Source organism: Vidua chalybeata, chromosome 16 (assembly GCF_026979565.1).
Source record: "Vidua chalybeata isolate OUT-0048 chromosome 16, bVidCha1 merged haplotype, whole genome shotgun sequence".
Lineage (NCBI taxonomy): Eukaryota > Metazoa > Chordata > Aves > Passeriformes > Viduidae > Vidua > Vidua chalybeata.
Window position 1 is genome coordinate 10031964 of NC_071545.1, and position 23460 is coordinate 10055423.

The 23460-nt window shown below is 42.1% G+C and overlaps 3 long non-coding RNA genes across 6 annotated transcripts in view; 1 reads left to right on the plus strand and 2 right to left on the minus strand.

Moving 5' to 3' along the window:
- Positions 1-261: 261 nt before the first annotated feature.
- On the minus strand, positions 262-1977 carry LOC128796307 (uncharacterized). Its single transcript, XR_008433773.1, has 2 exons — positions 1886-1977; positions 262-473 (listed from the first exon to the last, which is right to left on the minus strand). It is a non-coding gene; the product is annotated as an uncharacterized LOC128796307 (long non-coding RNA).
- Positions 1978-2084: 107 nt separating this feature from the next.
- Positions 2085-23460, plus strand: part of LOC128796373 (uncharacterized) — a 194047-nt gene continuing 172671 nt past the window's right edge. For all 4 annotated transcript variants that reach the window (XR_008433786.1, XR_008433783.1, XR_008433785.1 and 1 more), the window contains exon 1: positions 2085-2193. This is a non-coding gene — a long non-coding RNA (uncharacterized LOC128796373). The remainder of the gene's footprint in view (positions 2194-23460) is intronic.
- Positions 14919-16145, minus strand: LOC128796374 (uncharacterized). Its single transcript, XR_008433787.1, has 3 exons — positions 15960-16145; positions 15489-15561; positions 14919-15145 (listed from the first exon to the last, which is right to left on the minus strand). It is a non-coding gene; the product is annotated as an uncharacterized LOC128796374 (long non-coding RNA).

A 23460-nucleotide genomic window follows, 5' to 3' on the forward strand; every position in this document is an offset into this window, starting at 1 on the left:
CTGGGCACCAGCTGTCCAATAAAGCTGATCTGTCACTCCCCTCCTCAGGTGAACAGGGCAGAGAAGATATTAAAAAAAGTCTTGTGGATCTAGATAAAGACAATGATGGATCACTCAACCGTTGCTGTCATGGGCAAAACAGATTTGATTTGGGGAAATAAGTTTAATTATGAAGATTTCAGGAGTCACATGATTCAAAAAATCTCATTCTCTCCTGCATTTCCTCCCCCTTCTTTTCTCTGTATGACGAGGGCCAGGCTGGATAATTAAATTCTCCTTTATTTAATCACAGAGTGTGGCACAGTAATGGTGCTGCTGATGCTGTCAGTGCCTTGGCTCTGGAACAGCAAAGTCAGCCCAAAAGGACAGTGTGGACTGTTCAGTGCTGGACCTCCTCAATCTTCATCTCCTCTGCTGAGACAGGTGTCACTTAATGCCAGGAGCTGTGAATGGCCTTGATGATGTGGAGACTCCTAAATGAGGAACATGAATAAAGCTGCTTACTCAGAGACATTCCAAAGTGCCCATTTGTCATTGTTACTGTCTAGGATTTGGGTCAGAGAAAACCTCTGTCTTTACTAGAATTCTTATTGTCTTGATCATCAAAACCAGTAATTTAATCTCTTAGTCTAAGAAATAATGGCAAAAAAACCCCAAACAAATAAACAAACAAAAAAACTGTAGGCTGTAGCCAGTCTCCCCCAAAAAAGACTGATTTTTCTAACTTTAATTTTTTTTTAAATATAAACTCTGTTGTGCTTTGCACCAGTGTATTTTATTTTGTTCATTCCTTCAGACAAACACCTGTGAATTTCCAGTTGTTTATCTGCATTTTTAAATGTAGGGTGTATTCAGGTCATGTTTTTGCCTCTCTTTTCTTAGGCTTACTGTTAGGTCTTTGATAATATTCAAAATAGTCAAGCAAATAACAAACAATACAGATTGTTATTACTGGTTTAACTCTGTCAAAAACAAAGCATAAGGTTTTCCAGGCACTAGGCTATCTTTCTTTTCTTATAATCTTTACTATTAATTTGAATATTATTACAATATGCTAGGTAAATGGGTATATTTACATATGTATCAAGGAATTTTTTTTATGCTTTACAGTAAAAGAGTAAAATGAAATGAAAACCATCAATCAATGACTTTTTCTTTGGAATTAATTAAAAGATAAATGAAGCTGGGTTAACTAAGCTGTTCACTCTGCCAATTTTGCTGGTACTATTTGCATTCATATGTTCTGAGTTTTCTAAAGTAAATAACAGGGGAATAAATTGGACTGTTTTGTTTCAATTTCAGATAGGTCAGAAGTTGCATTAAAGAAACCCTATTATATTATTTACAGCATCATCACACCACTGATGCTCCTAAAACTTAAACATTGTGCTCAAGGAATTTTCCTCTTCCATCTCTATTTTTTCCACCACTGCCTTGTGTTTGTTTGAGCTGCATAAAGTCCCAGAAAGCTCTGGCCTGTAGTTTCATTTCTTTAAAAATTAGTCTTCACATCCAAGGTGCATGGGTTCAGATAGAGGTCTTTTCTAAATTGTTTCAATCTGACATATTCATGTTCTGAAATCTGAACCATGACTTCTGGAAATATGGTAATGTGAAATTTGAAGGGAAGGCATAGTAACAGTACAAAACTCAATACTGGTTTTGCTAAACAAGAGAAAATGATGAGAAATCAGCAAAAAACCAAGTTTCCCTCCTTGCCCTATCTCCTTGGGCCAGCTCTGTGGAGGTTGTTTTTAGCAGTGTGCATTCTCTTCTCTACTGGCATTGGAAAACTCAGTATTTTGGTTCCTGCCTGGTCTGCCCTGTTTGAGAAATGAACCTTAATGCATCAATTAAGACAAGAAACACTTTCTGCAGCACACACCCATGGAGATTCCTGATGGCCATTTGGACATAGCCCAGGCTCTTGGGGTGGCTGCCTGTGGTGATAGTCAGATTGGTTTTGTGCATAGCAGCCCTCTGGCGTGGATGGAACATGTTTGCAAGGATCCAATTGTGACATCAAAGCCTCGTTATCTCTGCCCAGGCCTTGGTTGGAAGCAGATCTTTCATTTGCACAGACCCCTGGCTCAGTGCTGTGGAAGAGTCTTGCTGGAGCACAGAGGCTGCAACCACCACAAGAGTTCCTACTTTTGGGACACAGGAGAGACTTTCCTGCCCACCCAGCTGCAGGTATTGAACCCAGACCTACATATCCACATAGAGACAAAGCTCATCTGTCTCCTCCATCTCAGTTTTCTACTGAGCCCATGACATGGTCCCTTCCTTGTCATCATTTTCCAGCCCTGAATTCCCCACAGGGGTTGCACCATTCAGGAACCTGTCTGTTTGAGAGCTGCTGTCAGGGAATATCTGTGTTTGCACTGATTCTTAGGGGGAGCAGTCAGGGGCGTTATTTCTGTAACTATGCCATTAATTGTCTCAATCATAGGAGTGAAGTTTCACACACACTTTGAGCCAGTACAAGCAGATGTTACTGCCAAGATCGCCAGTTCAAGCCACCCTATGCCCCTGGCTACTTTTCCCCTTCCCATAATTGCCCTCTTTAGTGAACTTTATTGTTTTCATTCAGATAAGTTTCCTGATCCACTTCCCCACATGGCCACACAGATACTTGTCAGCACGGGTGGAGGAGTGGAGCTGAGAACAAACCTCTGGAATCGTAGGGGAGGGCAGGACTGCCTCTTGTGGTGTCTGTCCTAGCTTAAGCCAGCTTAAAGTGTATGTGAAACTACTGCCTCACATAAAATAGTTCTGTTTTACATCCTGCTCCTTTAGTTCTTCATGGGGCTCCCTCTTCAAAGTGCCTGTGCTGCAAGGTGTGGTTAGAAGAGTTGAGTGAGACAGTATTTGTTATGTATTGGAGATGGGCTCAGTTATTCAGAGTTTGAAAAAGGATTGGATTTTCTCTTACAAGTTGAGAAATCTAGAGTTTATTGCAGGGACAGAGTGGGGAAACAGCTCTGAAGGCATTTAAAAAATTTTCATCTGGAACCACGTGTTTCCCTAGACTCTTGGCTTGTTTCTCCTAGGAGGTGTATTGGCTGGTCAACACTATTGACTCTGCAGCAGCACTGAAAATTTAGGTAGATTTTGAGTTGTTTTATGATATCCATGGTTGTTCTGTCTCTAGCTTTGGATTTGGGAGAAAGAAGTAAGGTGGTGTCAGGCCACTTCAGCTCCCTGTCTTAGCTGAAGGTGCTTTTGCTGCTCTGTGGGTGCTGAAGCAGCACCCAGGACAGGGATCGTGGTGTGGGGGTACTGGGACAGCCTGGGGGCACTGCCCCACGGGCTGGGACTGCAAGGGGCACCTTGGTTTGTCTCCTCCTGCTTCCTGCATGGCTCAGCCTGTGAGGGCACTCGCTCATTCTCATGCAGGGCCACCTTTACTCAGCCTCACCAGTAACGTCACTGCAGCTCAGTTTTAATTGGCCAATTTTTTACAAGCTGCCACAGTCTTTAGGCTCCTAATGACTCCTAAAACATGAAATGAATTCCTAGTCACTGAGGCCGAAACAAAAATAGAAAAGAGCTCAGTGCCTTCTCCACTGTGGTTTTCTTGCCTTTTCATGGGTGAATTATTATAAAGGAAGCTATGTATCCCAGGAGACATTCATTGTTGTAATGATAACTGGAAGGGCTTCCTGTTGAGGAAATAATAAGTGTATCCTGGTTTGAATGAACTCCAAGAGAGAAAACTCTGTCCTTCTGCCTGTCCCAGCATGGTGCCCCTCCACAGGGGCCTGATGATTTCTATGTGGAGCACAAGGGAGAAGCTGCTTCTCACAGCACCCATCTCTGGCTGTGTTTGGGACTCCAAATGGGAACCCAAATAGGAGGTAACAGAGCTGGGAACTACATTTACCTCCCTCTAGGTGCCCTCTGCTGTCACCTCCCGTGGAGGAACCCTGCCAGTGGCAGAGTGGGTACAACAGGACAGCAATGGGGAAGGTGCAACGAGACGTTTTCAGTTTGCTTTGGGGAGGCTCCTGGCTGCTGTGGGAGGAGAATGGCTCTCAAGGGAGAACTCTGTGAGTTTGAGAAGCAGAAATTCTAGAACAGCAGCCACTCCAATGCTTTGCTGCATTCAGGAGCATTTTAGAGGGAAACCTCGGAGGGTTCCCTTTTCCTAAGCTCCACAGCCTCCAGCAGCCTGGCCCTCATTCCTCTGAACCAGCTGTAAAGCCTGTAAATGGGGAGTGCTGTAGACAAGGCAGGAAGGATAACCATGGCCAACAGTTTGGATGAAATCATCTTCCTTTCTGTGCACATCTGCTTCTGTGGACCTTTTGGAGAGTTTGGGTCGTTTACTGAGGAGTATTCACCCAGGGCTGTATTGGGGTATTTAGATTTTGTTTTAAGTGAGCTGGGGAAATGTATCAGTTCCAGCAGGGAGAGCAGAGAACCATGCTGAGTGTATGGCTGATTGGAAAAAAAATTAAAAGAATTAAAGGAAATCACTGACCTTGGATTAAATGTTGCTGTCAGCTGCTCAGAGCATGGAGCTTTGCATAGCTGTGGGGTGATTATGCAGATCAAATGCACAACCAACCAGAAAATAGGAATTCTGTTTTGTAAAAAGCTAGAATTGTGCAACAGTGCCACAACAGCATCTCTGCACCCAGTGTGGCTGGGGCAGGGTTCCTTCAGTCTGTATCAATAAGCTACACACACAGAGGCCAATCAAAAGTCTCCTTCGTTCAAAATCCTTTTATTCTAGATAAAAAATTTCATGGTTAATCATTATCATCTTGTTCCCTTGCTAGGTAATTAGTATTGCATTGTTGCTTTGTGCCTTTCCCTATGTTCCCTTCATGTTAGAGAAGTTTAATTGACATTAAAAGAAGAGGAAATTAAAGGGATTTTAATCAGTTGGTCTGTTCTATCTGTTTTAAAAAGAAAAGCTGCAGTAATAGAAAAATGGGCTGGTGTCTATGCTCTCTTATCATCCATTTTGCTGTTCATTACTGAATTGATGAGAATGTCTGCTTTGCATATTTAATCATAGAACTGCTTTAAATACAACTGGTGTTTCTTCCTGTTAGTGCTTCTCTAGGCAGCACTACAGGTGTCAACAGGCTTTTGCCTAACTATTATCTCAACTTCTTCAGTTTTCACTCGGAAACCAACACTGTGAGGTGAAAAATGGCACTTACTGTAGTTTTCTCAGAAGATTCTTTGATATCTAGAGTAAGATTTCATCTCAAAGTGCTAAGTAAGAAAATAATGTTATCTATAAGAACTCTTCAAATCTACAGTTAAAACAGAAGAGTTTGCTTGAAGCTGTTTATTTAGAGATTTTCTGAATCAGGACTTTGGTGCATTAAGCTTGCAGAATCTATAAATGCCCAGTGTCTGAGTTATAAAATGGTTAGTAAACTTATACTGAAGGCAGCAACAGAGTAGTACAGGTCACAAAGAGAATATTTGGACTATATTAAGTATTAAAATCCTGAGAAATTTTGAAAACATTCTAAATAATAAAACCTTTCTAGAATTTGACTCAACCAATAAAATAAGTTTAATGTATTGTAGTGACCTGGATGAAAAGAGAAAAAATTGCTCTCATTTGTTTTAAGCAAAGATGCTGAAAAACTGTTATTGTTTGTCAGTTTTTCCTATTGCGAAAAGCAAATATGAATTTTAAATATAGTGTTTATTGGGCTCTCTTCTGAAAATTGCAACAATAAAGAAAATCAGAGAACATTCTTTAAATAGCCTTGGAATAGGAGTTCTGCAATTTATGGTGTGCTGCTCAGAACTGAACTCAAACATGCCACTACCAGGCATTTAATAGAAAGCAAATTGTTAGGGACCTCGGGGTGTACAGACTGGAATAAGCAGGAGGGCTCCCACTGCCTCCGCTGTGCTTGGATTGAGGCAGTGAAAATGAGATCCTGGCAGCTCTCCAGTGCAGGCTGATGGCAAAACTCCCATTGCCTCATTAGGGGCAGGATTTTGTGCTAGGTTTTGCTAAGACTTCATTCCCACCAAACTTTTGTCCTCAAAATGAAGGAAAGCAGGAGATGCATCTCGTTGGTCCCAGCTACTGCTGTGCAGGGGAAAAGCAGTTAAATGCCGTGGTTGGGTGTGGCTTTGGCAGCCTGGCTGGTGATGGGAGATGCCCTTCAGGGGCTTTGTTGCTCATTCTTGGGAGGGCAGCCTCTCCTGAGCAGGTGTTTACAAGCTCTGATGGAGTGGAACCAGCAGAGTGACACATTGGTGGGGACAGGCTGTGAAAATGATGGATATGGAGAGGGAAGTGCCTTGCTTACATCCTCTTACTGCCTGTGCTCATTCACCCACATCTCCCAGTCATGGAGGTGGGCAGAGGTTTTCTGAATCCCAAGGAACAGTGCTTCTATTTCAGATGTTTTCCTTTCTACTCCTGGCATGTGATAGCAAGTTGGACAAATTGATATAAACCTCAAGACCCTCCCTAGGATTTATTGGATCCCTGAGCTAAGATTTTCCAGGTCTCAGAGGTCCCTGCAACCCCAGCACCAGTGAATCTTCTGTCTGTGGTGAATGTACTAGAAAGGAGATTTCAACCTCTTCTGTAAAAGAAGCTAAAAAGGAAACTTGCATAATATCCATTCTGATTTGTTGTCCATAGACTAATTTTGGAGATCATTTGAGAACTGACAAAAAATCAGCAGCAGGCTTTTTTCTTTTGTAATTTTGAGACTTGCTGTCCAAATATGACACCTCAACTGTTCTGATTCCACTGAAATGAATACAGACTTCTTTGCTTTGATTTTAATAAACAATGGATTGGTTCCTCTGCCTATGTGTTAGTAATTATGAGGGTAATTTTGTGTGACTGTAGTTACTCCTATGCTTAATTTTCATACTGGTTAAAGGCAGAAGGAAGTTATCAAATAAAAAATGGAAGTGGTTTGTTCCCAGATACAGAATCATGTTCTTGCATTAGAAAAGTTGTCTGACAGACTAGATGAAATGCAGATTTCTTCTAGGGGGCCTTTAGCTATTGTGTGCTTAAAAGGAAGTGCATTTGCAATAAAATATATGTTCCTTTCAGATTTTATTTTGGATGTCTTTTGGAGAAGGTGTCTTTGTCTCTTTAAGGGACATCACCTACATGAAAATCACAAACCCTTGGGAACATGTGTGCCTTCATGTTACAAGTAGATCTGTAAATAAAAGAATGCAAGGACAGGTGTAATGTGATTCTCCTAGGTTTCTCTGTAGCAGTGGTCATTTCCTCACTGAAAGAGAAAATGTATTTCTGAAACTTTCTTTTCTGAAGCCTTTAACTGGGAGGTCCTTAGAGTGACTTAATTTCTGGATCTCCTTATAAATCACCGCCTAGGTGTTGGAAAATATGGAGGTAACTTAAAAATGCTTTCTTTGACTTATGATAACATTGCTACAGGAGCGAGGATGTTGTCAGGCTGCCATGAAAGCAGCTCTATGGATCTGGAGAAGCAGAGTGCCAGCAGTACAGGGTAGTTACAGGTTAAAAAACCCCATTCATTTTAAATCCAGTAAGTGGGCAGATAGAATACCTTGGAAAGGAGATCTGAGGGAAAAGGAGACTCCAACCCACAGACCTTTGGTTAATCAGCTATCTCCATCCAGCAGTAGTCCCTCTAACAATTCCTGTGTAGAGTTATTTCCCAGCAATGGCATTGGAGGGCATTGCACATCTCCAGTCCTCTCTTTCCCTGTCTTGTTTCTGTGCTCGATAAGCAGAAAGCATTGCTACAAATTGACAAAGTCCCAATGGTTTCATAGCAATCAGCAGCTTCCTGCAGGCTTTGCAGGGTGTTCTGATGTGAAGCCTGGAATGATGAGCAATTCCCTCTGCACTGATGGCTGGGTCCATGGTCACTGCCCAAGTGCTCTGAGAAAACCAGGAAGGTTTCTTGCTGGGCTTCTGGTGGGATTTCTCTGTGCAGAGCCTTGCTCCCTGAAGCTCTACTCTTTTAATCCGAAGTTCTCTTTTATTTATTCTGGACTAGAAGCCTTATAATAAAGGCATGTCAAATTATTTTAATGAATTAGACCTATAGGATGCCATTAACAGAGGCCAGTGCTGTGTTAAAGCATCGTCATTGCAAGTGTGGCAACTCCACAGCCCTTCTCCAGGGCACCACACCACACAGGCTGTGAGCCACGGGGAGCTGTACTCTTGCAAGCACAGGTTTGTGCAGTCTGCCCAGTTTCCAGCAGTGCTGGTACGATCAGGCGGCCTTTGGCAGAGGACAGGCTGCCCAGGGAGCCGTGCCACCGGGATGCTCTTTGCGTGTGCCACGAGGGGGAGGCAGATGCTGCTGCATCATCCCCGAGGATGCACGCAGGAGAGGCAGCCCGAGGGACAGGGGAGGGCAGGGAGGCTGCTGGACAGGACCGTGACACTCAGCCCTGTGTTGAGCTGCTGAGACCTCGCTCTCCTCTGCAGGTCAGACTCGCTGTGTTTTCAAACACGGGCGGTGCCACCGTGTCACCCATTTCACGGGTGGACAACCTGCCCTCCACAGCTCCACTGTGAGCTGACAAGGCTCACTGAGAGGAGCTGGGTGACAAGGCACTGGGCCTGTCTCTGGCCCAGCATGGTCTGTAAGGGGCAAAGATTCCTTCCTCATCTTGTCCCCACACCCCTGGCTGGACAATACTTGGATTGTTACAGCGTTGTTGCATTCTGTGCTGCTCTGCTGCTCCTCAATGCCCAAAGGAAGCCTGTTGCAGTTTTTCTGTTTCAGGGGATACAGGTAGTTTTTCAGCTCCCCCACGTGGGAACATGCCCTGGGAACTTGCTCAAGCAGAAGTTTTGCTGTGCTTGCTTAGAGAGCTGTGACCTTTCTTCAGAAATGCAAGTATCGCCCTTGGTTTTCAGCAAAGAAAAGATGAGCACATATTTACAACTTCACATAATTATATTTTATGATAACCTGATGCTAATGTGAACACCAAATTGAACATAGGAATCTAATTGTGTACTTCCTGTTGAATAATGCAAGACAGTAGCAGTCATTAGCCTTGTACTGCCTGAGAATGCAAGAGTCTTCCCTTTCTGGAAAGCACATAAACAGAAGACAAAAAACCAAAATCTTCTCACGAGGTTGTCATTGTTCCGTTCTCTCAAATCAGCAGCAGTGAATCAGATTCCCAGCATTGGGCACTCTCTGGTGTCTGGATGCTTAAAGAAAGGGTGTAAAACATGTTGAACCAGCTAGCAAGCCATCCTGGCCTCTCTGAAACCAGTGGTTGCACTAAGTGCCCATCTGGCTTTGAAATGCTGACCTTGGTCTGACACTGTACATGCTGGTGGCCTCAGCCAGTTCCCCAGTGCTCTGCTAATGTGGCAAAGTAGAAGGACAGGAAAGAAATGAAAAATTTGATGTTGAGTCTGAAGGATACAAGAAATGAAAGGTAGCAAATGGAGCAGCACTCCTGGCAACACCGTCTGTTTCCAGGTAACCACTTTTATGGCATTCTGCAAAGTGTCAGAGGTCAAATATCTCCAGGTTCACTTGCACATTCAAGTTCAGGACTTGGTGTGAGGTCTTGACTTTCAAACCTCTTTCCAGTAAGGAACCTTCCTTGTGGAGAGAGTAAGAAGAAAAAGAGGAATTCTGAAGAAGAGTGCAAAGCAAAAAAAAAAAAAAAAACAACCCTGCAGGCCTAGCTCATTAATGAAATTTGGAAGTGGGCTGCAATGTTTTGACAAGGCTGTCAAAATTATTGTTTTCAAATAACTGACCCAAGCTGTGGTCACTCAGTGTTTCTGCAAATCCAGGCTTTAGTATGGGACTATTCATCAATTTAGAGAACTGAAATGTAACTGTAAAACAAGAGAAATGTACAAAATGGAGTGAAATACCAGATCAAAGGTTTCTTGATTTGTGCCTCAGCCTTCCTTTCTGTCCTGCTGGTGTTCAAGGGGCAAGGGAAGAGAGCAGAGGGGATCTTCCCCCTAATATAATCTCCCAGCAAGGGAGAATTTTCCTCTTTAGCAGGCAGAAGCCTGGGAGAGGGATTAAAAGAGGCCTGAAGGTTATCCTTATCCCCAGTGAATCATGTGTTTAGTGCTGGCACTGGGAAGAGTGGCAGGATTGAATTCATGGTGTGTTTCCTTTGTCTGTCCCATGGCAGTCACATCACACTTATAAACAGTTCTTGCACTTTTATATCCACCCTGGTGGGATTCAGACTTGCACTGTGGTGGATTCAGATAGCATCAAGTACCTGGATATCCTTCCTGTGTTAGAGCAGAGCCTGGTGGTCCATGGATGTGACAAGCCAGCAATGCACAGCCCTGGGTAGGTAAAAGCCGTGAAGGAGGAAGGAGTGACTGTCACACACAGCTAAAAGTTCAGAGAGTGTCTTTGTGTTTTCTGATTTGCACTGGGAGCACCAGCTGCCAATGCACAGCAGAGGCAGCTCTGACTCACTATTGTTGCTGTTTCTGGCAATCTCAGTATTTGCAATCACCATTGGGCTAATTGTTATGAGCAGTGCCACTCTGCTTCACACTTCTGATGTGTGTTGATTGTAGCTGTATAACAGAGCAGTTTGTAACCTTCTGCTTCTTGTCTGTATGAAAGGGATGTTTCTTTTCACTCTTGTGACAATTGAGAAATTAAAAGCTGTCTCAGCTGGGGCTGTGCATGATCTAAGTCTTGTGTCTGCCTTCTTCTCTCATAAAGCTCCCTTTATTCCTTTGGGCAAGCTGTGCAAGTGAGGGTTTGCTTATGTGAACAAGCATGGGCTATTGTGCCTTCAGATTGCGGGGGGGAATTTCTAAGAATTCAGAATGTATGTATAATTTTCCAGGCTCTGAAAGTGCAAACCATTGCTCCTGAAGTCAAGTCAATGTGATTTGAGGTGAATATGGGCATGGCAGGAGTGTCAGTCCCTTGACAGGATCAGCTGGTCAGGCTGGCCTCTGTTGAAGCACTGTAATCACAAGTGGTGTGCTGAGGTCAAGGTGTCCTTCTCTGGCCCAGCCTTAAGAGGCCAAGAAGGATGTTCCTGGCCAATTTACAAACTTGGCTTTGTAAATGTGTCTCTGTGATGTGAACACATGAAAGATGAAAGGAGAATAAGTTTGGATGCTTTTTCCTTGAGCTGAAGGTTGATGATTTACCATTCAGTTTTATACAGGGTATGAGTGGTTTGGGAGACTTCCTTACACTTTCCTTTTCCTTCACATTCACTCTAGAACTGCATAAATCCTAAATTCAAGTCTGGTTGGCAGTGCCAAATGTTTTTCTTTGGTGTAAGTCAGGTGGGCTATGCTTGGGACTCTGGCATTGCTGACATACAGCTACTGTCCTCTCTTGTGAGTTACTGCCTGGCTCCGCTGGGTTTTGTCTTCCCGATTTTGGTCAAATGCTTATATCTAATAAAGTTTGTGAGTATTATGAAGATAACCAGCATTATGAGCCCTTCTTATGTCTATAGACTGTCTAAAAATGGTCAGTAAGATTTTTCTTAATGGCAAAACCAAGTATCTCAGTGTTTCCAGGGCTGTATTTCTATCTGTACTATGTGCAGGTTGCAAGGTGAGGGACAGTTTTCCTCTGGGGTTGTTTCATTCTGTGCTTACCTTTCCCACTCTCCAGTAAAAATGGGTTTTTTGGATAGATTTGTATTTCCTCTGAGAAGCTAAGTTCCTCTTTTGGCAATTTATCTCACTCTTTTTTTTTTTGTCTTTCTTTTATTTTTTTTTCTTTTCTCCTAACCTGTCCAAGAGCAATTTTGGCTTTCTCAATGTCACATCCTTGCAGAGGAACATTTTAACTATGATTATTTGAGGATTTTAAAGCAGCAGTTCCGAGGCATATTTAAAAAGAATATTATTTTCCTACCAAGAGAAGGAAGCAATGACTATATTTTTCTGTCAGATTGCTGGACTCTCTGCCTTCCCAGGTTGAGTCTGCTTGTGCCCTTGTCCCATTTTTGTTATGGCAAATGCTTCTCTTACAGACTTATTCAGTATTGGTCAGTGTCTCACAATTGCAGTGGTCACCCAGCCATTAATCATCCCTAGAAGTGGAGCTGTGTGACATTCACATTCTCTGGACACAGAGACAAAATTCTGTCTCAGGAGAAGCACAGAGAGCAGAAGAGGAAACAATCTTTATCTCTGCTCCTTTGTTTTCCCCATGAGGAATGTGGTGTGGAGATTGTTTACCTGTAATGATTGCTGGGTTGGATTCTGGTGAAGGTTGTTTGGGTTCAGTGACCAGTGGAGTCCAGCTGTGGCTCGGGCTCTCAGCAGTCAGTCACGAGTTTGTTAAGTTAGTTAGATAGGTAAGTAGGAAGTAAGTATGTAGAATAGAATAGTATCTCTTTAAATAGTATATTAATGTAATATAGTGTAGTTTTAATAAAGCTATCCTTCAGCCTCCTGATCTGGAACCAGACATCCTCATTTCTTCCTTGTGCCGGGGTTTGCCACATTTTTACTACAGAGCTGAGCCATTTCATTGCTGGGGATGGTCCCCACAGCTGGTGTGACACTCTGCATGTGCTGGTGGCCTCAGCCAGCACCTGGCACAAGGCTGGGGTGTTTCCCTCTGGTGAGCACCTTGCCCACATACCTGCACTGGGACTGCATCCACCAGAAATCACTCCTCCAGGTGAGCAGGGGCAATTTTCTTAGAAGGAAAATTATCCTGGCTGGATACTTCACCTTGCTCTAGCATAGTTGTGAGTGGCACCAGGGTGATTCCCACTTCTGGAGGGAATTGCCTCAAGGATGTACAGGTCATGAATAGTAAGAAATGGCCAAGCGGCCACTGAACTTCAAATAGGAGGCAAGGTGATTTTAATAATTCTAGCACATACTTAAATACGTCTGTTAATGTAGATTTTAATTGTTTAAGACCACGTCTTCTTGAAAGACCCTGGGGCTTAGCTCATTTGCTGAGGCTTTCAAGGGAGCTAAGGCCAATGCTCTTATGCCTGTGAAAGTTGTACAAGTCTACCCTCTCAACAAAGTGTAACCTACAGATGACAGATGGAATGTGTGTTACAAAACAAAACAGAACAAAAAGTACTGCCAAAAAACACACTAAGAGATTTAGCAGTTGTATGAAAGGAAAAAATTGTAGAAGAGAATGGATCTGATGGACAACATCACAACCCTTTTTCTGGGAAATGGCTTGAAATGGCATGCAACAATGTTTTCTAATCTTACAAGAGCAGAGAAAAGGCTTTCAGCTCACTGCTTGTAGCTTTATGTGTTGTGGCTTGGCTTTGTACTGAAATACCAATAATTTAATGTTTAGCTGAGAATAAATGTGTTTGGAAGCAAGAGGGTGAGAATGGCAGCCTGCAGTCTGGAAGGATTGGTGTTTTAGGCCTGATTTTTGTTTGATTTCTGAATATAATGGAAATGGTCTTGGTACATCAATAACCAGTAACTTCTTTGAGCTTCTTAAATAAAAAGGGTGAGTGGGTGTTCTGCAGAGTGACATCTTGTGCATGCACAGCTTTTCTTTGGAAGGTTTTGCCCTTTGTCGTTCACATCACTTGGTTACTGGAGTGCTGTCAGGAAGAATTTTTCCTTTCCAAATTATTCCTGCTAATGCTACTTAATTTTTTCAAACAGATCAGTGTATTGACTTACTAGCTCCACTCAAGAGAAAGCAGGACCAGTGCTGTGAACACCAGAGGATAAATCTGTCAGGAGAGGAGCAGGGATTTGTGTTACAGAGAAGTCAATACGAGACTGTTGTCCTGAAGTCCATAATCCATTTAAGCCCTTGTCTCAACACACATTAGTATGTACATTTTCCTGTGGAGTAATCAGCATTTACCCAGAGACATGTCCCTGCCTTGAAAGGTAGGGACAGCTGGGCAGTACATATTTCCAATATGACAAACATACCTAGGAAGCATCTATTAATTATTCCACAAAACTAATACATTGACCCTTTTGTTTTCATAATCCCAAAGTATGGAAGAAATACTGTCTGCATTCCAAACCCATATGAACAAAGAGACTATTCCTTTATGGAAGTATGGCATGCAGTGGGCAAATTACCCTGAAAAGACTTTATTTTGTAAATCTTATAAGGGAACTTCAAACCTGCCACAATCTTAGTACATCATCTAGGGGAAGGGATTGTTTCTTTCTCTTGGTTTTGTTTGTTTGTTTCTTTTCCTGTATGACAGCTTTGCACCAGCAGCTTTTGGTACGTTGTCCTCATGAACTGGTGTTATATTGCCATTTCTCCCTTTCTGTTCACCAAAAATGGAGATTCTAGTTAAAAATCCACTCCTCCCAAAATGTTTCCAGCTGAGAGACAAATCAGGCCTGTATCATTTTTATTTGGTAGCTGTCAATGTCGTTTTCCTCTGAGGTACTTTTTGCAGTATGTGGCCATGATTGTTTCGTAGCTCTTCCTTTCAGACATGCCATGCACATCATCTGTCAGAGCCAGGAAATATGTCTTAGCCTAATTATGGTGTTTGTGAGGAGCAAACTGATCAACTGAGTTCTAGTTTATTTCCAAAGATAGGTCTGAAATGATGTATGTACATAATGTGGTGGCTTTTTGTGTGGTCAGGGGAGATGACAGTGAAACCTGGGAGGAAGGAAGTGGCATGTGGATGTTACAGCTCTTCTGCTGGTTTGTATTTGGCACTGACCAAAGGAAATGGGTGAAGGATATTGGCTATTTTGCCCCACTTTACTTAACCAGGCGTGTTTTGACCTGTGGTTTTTATCAGATGATTAAACTGCTGCACTTGTAGGCAGCTCTCTGCACAGGCATAGCTCTTATAGTTGATGTAGTATAGGCAGAAATGATGCCCAAGGTTTGTTTTCAGTCTTACAAGCATGTTTCCTTCTGGAGGCTGATTTCCTGGTTACTCTTTAGAGACTCACTCCTCATGTCTCAGGTTGCTCTATGGTCCTGAACAGTGATTTATTTTACATGTGAAATAGATAGCACTACTCAAAACCTCATTATTTGCTTTGTGTGACAGTGGAAGGGTAAGGACAGTGATTGGTCACGTGTCTTGTAAGGAAAGCTGCCCCTCTGGGATTTGGCATTGCATTCCCTGGGATAACAGAACCTCCTCCTTTTCTCCTCTGTGTGTCTTGAGGATGAAGTGGAGGGTCTTGTTTGGGTGACCTTTTCCCCTGCAGGAAAGGATAAATAAAATCTATGAGAGTTTTATCAGAGTCCATCTGCTAAGGAGAACTTCACAACATTGAGAAGTCAGCTGGATTAAAGGATCAAGATAGCTTTCTGAAATTTCAGGGCTGAGAGTTCTTTTCTGACTGTAAATAACCTATTGCAGGCTTACCACAAAGGACTATACCACATAATGGATGGTAGTGAAAATTCAGCCATCAAATAATTAACTAAATAAATAATCTCCAGAAAAAGAACAACCTAGTACATGTTTCCAGTGGGTTATAACTAATAGGAAATTCTTCATCATTTAAATTAGTCTTTCAGTGTGTTCTTTAATGAAATTACCTTTTTGTGGAACTGATGGGATGTATGTCTTCACACAGAGTGGTAATTTATTGAGGTAGAGTCAGGGTCTTTTCTGGAAATGTTGACACCAAAGTGAGTCAGCTTCCCAGAAAAACACCAATGACCTGCATAGCTTGAGTTCTGTATTTACACTGGGCATCTTAAAGACAAGATTGGCATATTTACACACAAGTGAAGCCTTATTCTCAGTGTCTGTTCTTACATTATTGGTATTTCTGGTCTGTTTCGTGCCTGGGGATGGGTGAGATCTTTTTGTGAAATTCCACTGCCCATATTTGTCTTGTGAAGTTTAATGAGTACTTTTTCCAGGGCTGTGCTAATGGAGTCAGCTCAGGGTTCTCCTGTGTCAGGGTGAAGTCCTGAGGGTGGCTGGGAAATGCTGTACCCCTGATGTCAGGAATGTTCTTTGGAAAAGGAGAACAAACACAGTAATTGTATCATTTCCCTTACCCAAGGAAAAATGAAGCCAGCCTATTCAGGAGTAAGAGCTTCTTTTTTATTGGAACTTCTGTTTCAGAACAAAATTCCAATCTGAAAAAGCAGAAATATCAGTTTCCTGCAGTCTGAAAATGAGAAAAAATGTCAGATCAGTTCTGCTGCTTCTTATTAGGACAATATCAGAATGATTATTCAAATGAAATAGTTTTAATTGAAATACCAATTTAAAATCACTTTGAATTTGTGATTTAGGTTGTGGTCTTTAACTTTTATGCTTAAATATTAATTTCTGAATCTATAGTGACATATACTGACATGAATCACATTTTCAGCATTGGTGATGCTCTGGTAGCCTTACACAACAAAAGGAAAGTAAAAAAAAATGAATAGTTTTGATTTTGTATTCAACTCTTAACTTATATCTCAGACAAATCTAACTTCACAAGCTCCTTTCTTTATAAGTAGAATATGACAACTGTAGAAAGCTTCATTCTAAACCAGTGTCCTTGAATCCAGATGAGATGGATTGCTTGACCCCGAGGTTATTTAGGTGTCAAGTGTGTGGAAGTGGTTCTTTCTTTTCAGCTTTTGGGAAGTGTCTCTTACCTGACCCCTTTGGATCCAGTGTGTGCAGTGCCTGTGCCTGTAAGTGGAAAAAAGCAGCACCTGAGCTCTCTGACACCTCAGCTCTGGGTGACTGTGATGTCACAGACCATGCAAGAAACCACTGTTGTGTTTAATGTGCCACTCAAGCTGTGGACAGCTTTTAAGAAATCAGTGATTTTACATTGCTAAATTCTAGTGGTGTTAAGTGGAAAAGTGAACGCTCCAGTGAAAATGGCTCTCACTTTTCCCCACCTTGATATTTTTATTTCCCATTCTTTCTGATTATTTCACCAAATACCTTCCACTGGCTTACCTTGACCTTTCAAGGACTTGGATAACAGCTTCCTTTCCTCCATAAAAAATCTTCCAGTGGTTTTGAACAATGGGATAGAAGTGGTCAAGACAGCTTGGACCACTAGAGTGATCACCTGTTGTCTTTTATCACGGGTAATTTTTCTCCAGCCAAGCTGCCTATTGTTGTTTGTCCCTTTCTTGTTCCCAGAGCTACAAATACAATCAGTGAATTGGGAAGTTTTCAGGGGTGATGGCTGTAATGGGTAGGAACATCCTGCTTGCTTCAGGTCCAGATTTAGGCTACATGGAGCATCTTCCTGGTTCTGGCAGACTTAGACTCATTTTGTGAATGCAAGGGGATTAAGAGTAAATGGAGTCCATATATTTAAAGTTTTTCTGCTGTTTCTCTTCAGAAAACATACCTGCAAGCGACAGCTTTACTGTGTCATGTCCAGGATCCTGACTAAGCTGAATTTAATTTTCTTTTTTGACTTCAGTTGTGTTAGGACACAGAGAGGTGGTACGTGTGTACAGATTGTTACTCTACTCTGATGCATTGCTTTAGGGATTGCATTTAATGGCATTACTAAAATCTCTCTTCCTCCCAAATCATCATCCTAAGACAAATCTGTGTGAATTCAGACTTTTCATAAAATACCTTATCTCTCACTTGTAACTTGCTACATTTTTTTTACTGTGGATGGTAATTAGTATTTAAAGCCCCAGTTCTGCAGTGTATTTTCTTTAGGAATCTTCATATTCCACCTCCCAAACTGCAATTCAAGTTGAAGTGTAACACTTTAAGCATCCAATTTCTACCACAGCTTACCCTAATGACCTTGAGGGGCTGTTCATACGCTGCAAAGTCTTGGAAAACAGCATGAGGTAAAAGAGATAGAGAATGATATGCATGGTGGCTGATTGTAATCCAATCATGTCCTCCTTTTATTTTTATGTCTTAAAGATAATAATACCCTAAGCAGGAAACGTACAGTGAATCTTCCTTGCCTACTGAACCTGCTCCTCCAAGTCTATGAGCATAAATCAGCAATTATCAGTGGCAATTTCTTGAGAAGTGCAGGGCTTGGGGCACTCGTACAGAATTACAAGCCCGATGCAAACAAACCTCAGGGTGGTTCCCAGAGAGCCAGGGAGACTTCTCTCACACTGAGATTACTGCCAGGCAATAGTCTGGCCACATCACTGTGTTCAGTCTTGTTATTCTCGTTGGTGCTTAAAAAAATCCAAGCCCAAAAACTTAACTGGCATTTTTTTGCCTGTAAGAATGTTTTTGAAAAATGCAGTAATTCCAAGGATGTGATGCCTGGTGTGGTTATGACCTCAGGGAGGAAGAACACAAGAGTTTGGATTTGTGCCTCCACACATGTGCATTTCAGGAGAAATAAATACATGTTCCAGGCAGAAGGAGAAGCAGTAACTTCCCAGCCAGCTAAATGCTTGTTTGGCCCATTCCCCATCTTCATTATAGCTGCACTTGCAGCCTGACTCGAATCCATGGTACCTGCCTGCCAGCCCTTGGCATGAAATCTTTGCAAACAACCAGTTTCATAAATAAGTTGGTGTTTGGTACAGTTGAACCAGAAAGTTTCCCTTTGTGGTTTTCCTCCATCTCCTTTTCTCTTTCTCTTTAGTCTGAGGAGCTTTGAGTCATGTTCTTATTTGGCTATTCTGCTTCCAGCTCAAATGGAATAGGTTCACTGCTTGGCAGTGGGTATTTACTGAATAAGTTTCAAGTTGTTCCAGCCTAGGAACCAGGGGAATGTCTGCAGAGAGTGATGGTGTAATTAAAAGATATACAGTGGGGTTGCACAGCAGCAGTGCAAAACTCTGCAATATTCAGAGTGAGCTGAGAGTGAGCTCTGGGATTAAGGGTTTCTGAGTGGGTTCCTGAGTTAAGCACCTAAATTAGTGACCTGCCTTTCAAAACAAATGAGCTTCTGACAGATTTCATTGCCTATAATTCTCCTTTCTCTCAGTTTTCCTGTCACATGAACAGGATGATTTAGCTCACTGCTGGGATAGGGCAGGGCTCGATTTGTTAGTGTTTTTTAACAGTGAAATGATAGTCTAAGGTAAAAGCACTGACATGAAACTAAGGAGATTTGGATTTCATTTCTGACTATATCACAGAGTACCTGTGACCATGGGCAGCTCATTTAATCTGTCTGTGCCATGGTTTTCAGTTGTAAAATAAGGCAAGTCCTATATTTCATACAGCTCTTTCCCTTCTAGCTCTAGTTTGGATCATTAGACCTCTCCAAGCCAGAGGAGCATTTCTCACTCTGGGTATGTTCAGTCCTAGTGTGTGGGACCTAAATAAAATTCTGCTGCTAGCAGGATAAAGAGCAAAGCATTCCACAGAATCTCAAGGACTTTGGGCTCACTTTGCTCCTGTTTCAGTTTGCAGAAGTTTTTTTCCATATTTCCTGAAGTATTCACTGCAGTGTGCTCAGGCTTTCTCAGTGCCTTATTAGAATGTGTCTGAGAAGCAGAAAAGATGAGCATGCTCCAGTGCTGGGTTATTAAAATCCTCTGCACCTCTATTTCCTCCATTAGACAGAGAAATTTCCATGGCTACTCTGCAACAAGCTCTCAACACTGCTCTAAAATGCCTGTACTTTTATTTGCTGTTATTTTCTTCTTCAGGATTTTCCTAAGTTTGGAGCACTTCATTTAATCAAATAAAACTTGTGTGCTCACAGATGACCTTGTTAAGTATTTTTAATTAAAAAGACTAGCTTTTCTTTTTCCCCCCCTAGGGAATGATTTTGTGACTTATTTCCAACTGAGTGTTCTTATTTTCCTAGACAATATTTTATTTACAGACACCACATAAGCGATTTGCCTTGCTTTGACATTTTCCAGCAAGCTAAAAGAAAGCCACCTTTTGCTATTTTTTCAGTGGGGGCCTTGATATCAGAGGACTCCTTTCTCTGCCTGTGTTTTATGGTGATTCTTTGTTTAGATAGAATATTTTTTCCAAGTCAGGAAAAAGAATCACTTATTGACCTGACTTTTATTGCTGCTCTGAGCCAAACATCACCCGTAAATTGAGCAACCTCTTTTATCTGAATGAAATGCTGTAAATTCTATTAAACATTTTACCATTTCTCTCTCTTGCAAGAATGTTGGAGTGTCATCCAACCCAGAGGAATAGTTTCATTTTTGTTATTAAATAATCGGGTCCTGTTCTTTATCAATCTCTATTTTAAATGAGTTTGGCTAAATTAAATGGCTCTTTATTGTGGCTGGCAAGACAGAATGGTTTAGTGCTCTGGCCTTTTATCTCTGGAGACCTGAAGGCCATGCTTTTGGTCCAGATAAGGCTGCTTTGCACCTCTGAAGCAGTATAAAGTGACATTCAGCAGCCTCAGAGGACTGTTAGCAGAATCCTTTAGAGCTTGAGAACCCTTCACAGAGACTTTTAAGAAAGTTCCTTCCCAATCATTGCATTGTGCTACTATAGTGCAAAAAGATGGTTGGAAAACTCTTATGCTCAAGAGCAAAATCTTGTGCTGATTTCTTGCTGCAGGTCCCAGCCAACCAATTTGTTTGGATTTATCTGAGTCTGGTGGGTCTGGCCATGTCACAGGGCCAGGCTGCAGTTTGCTCTGAGTCTAAGAGCAAACTTAGACACAAACTTACACTGCTGCCTTTCAGCCCCAGGGGTGGCCACACCTGCAGTCTTGGGCAAAGGCTGCAAGTTCATCCTTGGTTTTTTATTACTTTGGTTTTTATTACTTTGCCCTACTCTAAATGAGCAGGAATTCATTTTACCTAGAGGGTAATATATTTATTTATACATCTCGGGCCCAGTTGAGCATTCTCTGGTGGTGCTGAGGCTTCTGCACATCAGCACATGCCAAACCAGAGGTGGGTTTTGTAGTGTCTATGGGAAGAGAACATGGTTCTGTTGGATCATTACAGCAGGACTGTTGTACACAGCTTTGCCCAAATGCTTCTAAAACTAGAGTGGTTGTGAGAAGAAATGCATTACTCAGCCCCACAGGGTCTATGTGCTGCTGTCTATCTTGTCAAAAACTTTGGACTTTTGCAATTATTTTAACAGTCTCCTGTGGTTTGATGAAAAGACAATGACTTTCAGGATTTTTATTTATTTAAGTTCCAATGAGGAAGTTATTTTGGTAATGAAGAAGTAGAAAAGTTTTAAGAAGTGGTTGCAGAAAGAAAGGGAATTGGCTGGCAAGAAAACCAAACCTTCAGGGATCTAAGGGAGATCTGTATGTAGTTGGCAGAGATGCATGAAGTGACAACATTGGTGCTGTTGTACTCAGGTAAGTGAATCTGCATTTGGTTGGAGGCAGACAGGTGTTGATCTAAGAACCCTTTCAAACCCATAACTTTGGCTGCTTCCTTGGGGATCTGGCTTTACTGTAATGTTCATGGGAGCCTGGAAGTCCAGGAGCCTGGGAATTGGATTTTACCAGCCTCAGTGTTACTCATGAAAAAATTCTACAACTTTCCTGTCCCTCCAATAACCCCTGCAGGAGTTACTCACACAGGAGGAGCAGATCTACCTTAGGTGACATTGCAGTAGCTGAACGCTGGCTGTAAAAGGGCTGTGTGAGGAAGCAATTGGATTTACACCCTGCTGATACAGCAGCATGTGACAGGGACTGCAGGAACCCCCAGCTTTGCAAACCTGGACTTTTAGAGAAACTCAGATCTTCTGACTTCTTTCCTTTAACTTTCTGTTGGTGCACTTCTCTCTGCTGGACTCTGCTGAACTCAGCTGAGCTAATCTGAGGTAGCACTGTGTGCTCCTCTGCTCATCTAGAGAATCAAAGCTTTAGTGGCCATTCTCTGATTTGATTAAAAAAACCCCAGAAAATAATGAAAAAAAAAAAAAAAAAGAAAAGGAAAACAAAAGAACTTGCTGTTACAGAATAGTATCAGTGAACTTTCTAGCTGTCATCATAATAACTTCTATTGCATTATATTTGAAATTTTGTTACGTTCTACTCTGGCACTGATTCACCTAGACAGTGAGAGAGCATTAAGACCAGCTTATCAAATAGTTGCAGTAATAAAATATTTCCTGCCTTTCTGTGAAGAGCTTTATAGAATTAGGGAAAAGGAAGAAGTACAGCTGACGAGGGCTTCATGGTGCTTCATAGCCCAAGTGCTTTTTGCATCTTTTTCTATTTCACAGTTTGTATTGGATTTCACAGATAGAAGACTAATCTTGTTGCTTTTTTGGCATAATTTGTTTTGTCTGTTTCATGCAACTAGGTGATTTAAATGGTCCACAAGTGAGAGATACCTTGGGGAAAAAACTTAGTTTTCTACTTCATATTATTCAGACTCTAAAGCTCAAAGTAATTGAATCTCTACTCAGAAATGAAGATTGAGTATTTTTGTTTTAAATTTAAGTGTCTATATAAACATGATGCCTCAGGGCTTTGCTGATTTATAATGTATGTGATTTGAAGGGTGCCTTAGTGGCTTCAGCAGAACCCTTTTCATTTTATTAGTCTTTGGGAACAAAATATGCAGCATATAATTCTTTTCTTTCCTGCACTATAATACAGCTAATGCTCTTTTCTGTCATGATCCTGTATAATGCTATTAGCTAAGCAGCTGTTCTGTACCTCAGACACACGAAAAAACACCTCCCAATATTGGTTCCTCCACACACTAATGATAATCTCCATGCAGTTTTTTCCCCTCTTTTTGTGTTTTTCTCCTTTCCCCTGCTGCCTCTCTGCCAGGTGTCTTCAGCCTAATGGCCGTAATAACAGAGGAGCTGATGGCTGCAGAGCCTGCTGCCGCCACACCACTGCTCCTTGGCAGCCCCCCCGGGGTCACTGCACACAGCAGGATGGCTGCCCCCACCCTGGAGCCTGTCCCCTTGGAAAGGCACAACCCGAGGGGCTGGGTGGTGTCCCACTGCCTTCAGTGGGCCTGCAGGGTGACAGATCACCTTCCCAGTGTGTGCTTTGGCTGCCTCTTGCCAGAGTGCAGGTTCAGGGGTGTGAAGCTGAGTGGTTTCCCTCATCCTTTTGTGTGATAGAGCCCCAGGTAACAGAGCTCAGGTGATGTCTCCCATGGGAGAAGTGGCTGAGGCAGCAGCATGCTGTGATATTTCCAGCCAGCTGTGTTATGGCTTAATCTGTGTCAGATGTTTCCAGGCACAATCAGTTCAAAATATATTCCTTTAAGTTAAAAACCAGGACAGGTAGGAGAGAGTCACAGTTGGAGCAACCACTGAAAAATCCTGGTGGCACCAAGTGAATACTGCCTCCTGAATGAACTGTCCAGTTCAGTTTTTGTTTGAGACCCAAACTAAAGCTTGGAAATTGCAGAACTAGCAATTTTTAGATGAGAGCCATCTCAGTGTGACTCTGATCACTTTCCATGAGCCCCTATTTTTCTGTGAGAACCTCTTGCCTCTTTCACTTTGTGGACAGCCTTTGCAAGGCAGCCCAGGGCTGAAATTTGGAATGACCACAATCTCATAAATGCAGCAATTTATGTACTTTAATCTCAAGGTGAGACCATAGTGATGCTTGAAGAACTTTGTTTTCCTCAGGGAGCAACAGTAAATGTGTTTAGTTTGGCATTTTGGTGA